The following is a 6,477-nucleotide window of genomic DNA, read 5'->3' on the forward strand; positions in this document are numbered from 1 at the left end:
CCATGAACTATATATGATATATGTTTATTCTATAAAAGTCTCATAATTTTTCCATAATTTAAATAAAAATATTGTCCTTTAGAGCTTTTTAATTTTAACTGGTAAAATAACAAATGTTATTCCACCAAATCTTGCATTCGTAATGCTTCTAAAGTTAAGACATTAATGTTGTGTTGTCAAAAATGAATATAAACATGTAAGAACACGTCATCTTTTTGACTTATTGTCTTTTTATGCTCTAAATTATGTTTTTATTTAAAATTTCGACAAAATGTCATCAGTACTCATTATATAAATTATGTTTTACACAAGCACATACACATAAATTTTTCATTTTTGCTATTTTATCCTATTCCATAGCTTTATATGATCTGTGATCAGAAGTATGCTGTGGCATTGACCATGGAACTGACCGTTGTTTGCGTATAATTTCTTGTGACTGGATGCTGTAGGCCTGTCGATCTCCCTCTGTAATACGAAACTGTCTCTGGAGTTTTCAATCTCTGTCTCAGCTGGACACAAACAAGCATAAGCACATTGATCAGCATGACTATAATCTTAATTATCGATTGTTATGTGTGTTTTTGGCATACCAATTCCATCAAAGTCCAAGTCGCTACTGTCGGAGAGGACACTGATCGCAGATCTTCCACGAGGCATGATGAAGATTATGATTATAGTCACAAAACAATGGACTGAAGGAGAAGACCAAATAAGTTATCAATAATGAAGACAAAATGTATGTAAAACCCCTCAAAGGTCACAACATCATCTTATGTTTTAAAAACAAGCAACAAGTAAACAATTATCTCCAGTAACTTATCTACTAAACTCTTCAGAACTCTTTAAAACACTATTGTTTAGATCATGGGTGCCCAAACTTTTTCTCATGAAGGGCCAAAAATCAAATATCATTGAGAGCCGTGGGCAGAAGATAAAAATGCCAAACTATTTAACATTAAAGTTGCCATGGGTAATTTATTTCGGAATATTTCCAAATAAATAGAAAAATGACTTTAAATCATATTAACTAAAGCAGTATAACATTTTTAATAACTTATTGGAATAAAAACATAATCAATCACATTAATAACAGGTCTGTAGCCAGCCTATTAAAAGGGGTGGTTATTTTTCTCAAAAGTGGACCTATTTGCAGTTATTCGAGGTTCAATACTGCATTTTAGAGACATTTTAAGCACTAATTTGTGCTGAATTAGCTTGTCGGATGGTTATCATTACCACAATTTGGGCAATTGATCGTGCCCAACTGAGCCTGGTTTCTCTCAAGGTTTTTTTTCTTCACTTCCGCCATTAGTGAAGTTTTTTTTCCCTCTCCGCTGTCGCCACTGGCTTGCATGGTTCGGGATCTGTAGAGCTGCGCATCGTTGGATTTGCCCTTCAATATTTGGACTCTCAGTAGTGATTATTAAACCACACTGAACTGAGCTCAACTGAACTGAACTTAAACACTACAAACTGAACTACACTGTTCCTATTTACTGTGACCTTTTATGTGAAGCTGCTTTGACACAATCTACATTGTATAAGCGCTATACAAATAAAGGTGAATTGAATTGAACAATTTTTGATGCAACAAAATACTTCCTACATTTTTGTCAAGGTGCTTATCATACTATTTTTGTTTACAAAAATTATGTTTACAAATGTGCATTTAAACTGTAAGTTATTACAGTTTTATTATAATGTAATGAGATTAGAATTTAAGAAATATGAAAATACTTAATTTTAAATGCTAATTTATTATCCATCATAAAAAAAATTTAAAATTAAAATTAAAACTGTAGCCTATGGGCAAACTACAAACTGGCCAGCTCATTCCTCAGTCAGAATTTGTTGATTTAAATAATAAAAGCCTTCTTTTATTGGTTATTTATCGATTATTCTTCTTAAAGCCTTCTTCTATTGGTTATTTGGTCTATATTGGTTTCGAACCATACGAACCACCCGAACATTTTAAACTAAATTACAGCATTTCAATTTAAACATTTAATCTCAGTTAGCTTTTTTTGTAGATTAACAATAAAACAAACAATAAAAGATTACATAAAATTTGAACTAATTTCTAAACCATCCCCATCATTCTCCTTCTCTTCTCAAATGGGACGGTGGGCAAAAAAAGTTTACCATGGGCCAACTTTGACCTGCGGGCCCTAGTTTGGGCATGTCTATTTTATACAGTCATTTTATATGTATATTATGTATTAGTATACAAAGTATACAATGTATATTTATACAGGTCTATTTTATATAGTCATTGGTCTAGATACATAAAATAATATTACGTACATTGTACTTAATATTCTGAATAAATGTAGTCTACGTAATATTTTAATTGTACAAACAAAACATTTAATGGTACCTTATTTATCTTAAAAAATTTTAAGCATCATACATTAAACTTTGATGAATTAAACCCCAAAATTACTTGATCTTTCTAGCAACGCCTAGCAACAAGTCATAGGCTAGCGTAATGCCGAGTCCAGACTGCTTGATTTTAGCCCCGATTTTGACTCGCCGACAGGTTTTGAGAAATCGCCGACAAAAGCCTAAAATCACAGGCAAATCGGTGCTCGTGCACGTGAGTGACAATCACACTGTATGAACTATCAAAGACGCGATCTGAGAGAATCGCCGATTCAAATCATGCCGTGTGAGATGATTTTTGACTGAAATAACATCAGCGACCACCTACAGCCAATGAGAGCAGCATTCGCTTGCGTGTGTGTGTACCTGCAGGCCAGAGCGAGGTTGAGGGAGAAGTTAAAGGCGCTCATTTTCGGTTTATTTGGACCCAAAAAATGGAGGAAAAACTAGTGTAGGTTTGACATGAGCACCCGTGTCTGTCTGACGTTTCATACAGAAAGATAAAAAAGAAAGTTCAGGAGAAATTGCTAATTCCCTTAAAACACAGGTGAGCAAAAATGTACATTTTCTACCCCAATCAAAGGCTTCTTTCTCGTTATGTATTTAATAACAAAAGATAGACTACATGTTTTTGGCTGTGAGATGTAGTTTAGACGAAAGTCATGCAATGTAAAACCCCCTGTCGCCGATCCATCTTGCAGTGTAAACAAAGCAGCGACAAAACGCTAGCCCAGATAGCCATGCAGTGTGAACACATCTGTGACAGGACTACTTTGAAAGACATGCAGTCTGAACTCGGCCATAAGTCCTCCTCATAGATATATCTTGGAGTCCTCCTGACATATGCTAGTCCTGACATGCGCCAGTAACGGTCGATTCGTCAAACAAAAGCCCAAAAGGGTTTTTTAGAAAATTTATATTGAATATGAAACAAATCTAGTTATGAATTTAGAAATAATATTTGAAAACAGAGGAAAACGTAGGGTAAATGTAAATATTTGACGGTTAACGCAAAGGTGTCTGTCATACCATCAGCACTTTTGTAAGTATCTTAAGGACTGTGAATTATTAATTAATCACTATTTTACACGGATGTGTTCACTAACTATACCATGCTTTTGGACATACACATGTGGTAATACCACGGTAATGTTTTATTCTTCAAACGTTAACGTAAGACATACATGCGTAGCTTAAATGTTTCGCGCCGCACTACTTAACTATTTTAACATTAGTAACGTTAACGTTAGTCATGAATTCAGTTAATCAAAATGACATTAATTCGACACAACGGTGAAGCTGTAGAACAGGCAAGTCGTCAAAAATATGCCCAAAATATAAATTTAAATTTGCTACTTATGTTTTATCCGTGCTAAATATGATGAGGTAAATGAAGGCTTATCTTACCTTACTGTTATCAGTCTTCGGGTGGTTTTATTCATCAACTCTTCCTCCCCATGTAGGCAAAGTTGTTAGCAACCGTCTCCAAGGAAAATAGTGTTAAACGATCTACAGATGGCGCTGTTTTCTCACATAGACGACACGAGCAGAAGGAAGAGCTTTCATTCAGGTTTATTTTTGGCGTCTATTTATAACTAAATATTTAGAAGTACCCGTATTCATGAAGAAAACAAAAATTGACAATTTGTGTTGACAATAGTTTAAAATTGTAATTAATTTTTCTTGCACAGAAAATGACAATTGGTCAAAATAATCAGGGTTATTCCACCGTAGCCGTAGCCAAACTGCTGTAAGGAGTGGTTCTTTTTTTTTTAAAGTGGATTTTTTGCAGTTATTATTTTCTATTTAATTATGAAGTTTAAATACTCCATTTAGTGACTTTTTAAGCCCTATATTTAGCTGGATTAACGGTCAGATGGTCAATTTTTGATGCACCGAAAATATTTCCTAAAGATTTATAATAAAGAAATGTGAAAAAAACAACAACTTATTTTTAAAATACAAAGTTATTATATCATATCATTAGAAATAAATGTAGCCTGTTGTCATTTATTAAATGACATAACAAATAACAATCTGGCCAGCACATTCAGCTTTCCTCATTCAGAATTTGGCCATTTGAATAAAAACAATTAAAACATAATAATAATAATGTAGAGCTTCACAATTTTTTCTAGCTTCTTTTGAAAAATGTGAAAATCCTTCCTTTGAAACTGTAGCTTGGATCAAATCCAGACAGTTCAATATGGAATGACTATGGCAAAACAGGTAATATTATTGATGTGGAACAAAGAGTGTACATCTAAATTTGAGACATGGCTCACAGAGTTTTGTAATGTACTACACATGGAAAAGATTAGATATGAGATTGCAGGTAAACCAAAGAAATTTTTTGAATGTCTACAGACTGACCAATAAAAACTGAGCGGTGTGGAAGATTTCATAAAACATAGCAATGTGTACAAATACAAATTTTCAATAATCAGGTATGTATAGGTGTTCATATATCCGAAACCTTTTATTATTATTAATATTATTATTTTTATTTTATTTATTTTATCTCTTTTCCTTTTTCATTTTTTTTCCTCTTTTCTTGTTATCTGTATTGATTTGTACTCTCATATGTGTATATGCTCTATATGTAATGTACATATGCAGATATTTGACTGGACTTGTGGATATGTGCAGGTATAGATTTCTCATGGAGGAATATGATTAAGTATCTGTACAGTCGTGGACGTGCATGTGTATTTACATTTCAAATATGTTTACTTATTATTATTTGCTGGCATGGGAGGGATTTGGGGTTTGTTCTTTAAAAGGTGAAAAACTTTAAATAAAATATATATATATAAAAAAAAAGTGAAAATTTACATAACAACAACAACAACAACAGCCTAATTACTATTAACCTTAGTAAATTTTGGTGCTTCGAAATCGCTTTTGGTGCTTCGGAATCGGACCTTTTCATTGGTCAATTTTTTCTTATATGAATAATTTCATTGACTTCACTTACGTCATTCTGCATGGTTTAAAACCTTCGATGTGTTATTTGCAATTTATGATGCATAGCAGTCAAAACAGGGCAAATGGAAAAATAGTGACAAATTTTACACCAATGGCAAATAATGGACCTTTGACAGTGGGGGGTATGTCTTTCGAACCACTCGAACCGCCTCTGGCTACGGGCCTGTTCACAAATTGTTGTTTTTGTAAATTAAAACATTGCTATTGTGTTGTCTAAATTCAAACATTTCTGAAATCATGTCTTCTTTGGTATTTTGATTTATACTCTAAATGCCAACGTTTATTGTAAAGGCAAATGTCATCAATAGTTTGCAGAACGAAACAATGTTATCCTCAAACACATATAATATACTATATTATGTATAATGTAACATATAATATACTACAAATTGTAGTCCAGAGAAATGTACTGTTGAGTGGAGGAACTATGACATCACCTTGTAGGCCAGTCGGCTGCTAGCATAAAACTGGTTCCCTCGATAAAATCCCCATGGGATCTTCCCATAGACTTTTCAAAAATTGCAAATAATAAGCTCTGCGTTCAAACACAGTTCGTTATACTTACGCGTTTTGTCCAGCAGGATAATCCTCACATGATAACATAACTTTTATCACTTTTGGGTCCTAAATGCAAATGCAAGAACTAAAAAGCTAACATTAGGCTATAAACTGACTACAGACTCAGGGCGCTCGCTTGTTACATCACCACCATCCTGCTACCTAAACCTTTCAAGCTTATTTTTAGAATCAGAATCAGAATCAGTTTTATTGCCAAGTGTGCTTCACACACACAAGGAATTTGTTTTGGCTACAGATGCTTCAGTGTACATAAAGTGACAAGTGACAACACAAATAAATATAAAAAAAAAAGATAAACATTAAACAGATGCAAAATATGGTTCATGACAAAGATTTACTTTCTCGATTTATTATATTATAATCCATGCTATATTTTTACTAGTTTATTCACGCATTTGCATCACTGAGAGACAGACTGCACTTTGATGAGCAGTATCTTCATAAAGTAGCTTTATGAAAAAAAAGATCAACAAATGAATCTGTCATGACGGTCTCTATAAGTGAAAGCATTATCTACACACAATA

The 6,477-nt window shown here is 33.3% G+C and overlaps 1 long non-coding RNA gene across 1 annotated transcript; it reads right to left on the reverse strand.

The window, feature by feature from the left end:
* Positions 1-614: 614 nt before the first annotated feature.
* On the reverse strand, positions 615-6,001 carry LOC130237087 (uncharacterized). The gene is made up of 3 exons (XR_008838516.1): positions 5,939-6,001; positions 3,793-3,906; positions 615-695 (listed from the first exon to the last, which is right to left on the reverse strand). It is a non-coding gene; the product is annotated as an uncharacterized LOC130237087 (long non-coding RNA).
* Between the last annotated feature and the right edge of the window lie 476 nt (positions 6,002-6,477).

Source organism: Danio aesculapii, chromosome 11 (assembly GCF_903798145.1).
Source record: "Danio aesculapii chromosome 11, fDanAes4.1, whole genome shotgun sequence".
NCBI classification, from domain to species: Eukaryota; Metazoa; Chordata; class Actinopteri; order Cypriniformes; family Danionidae; genus Danio; species Danio aesculapii.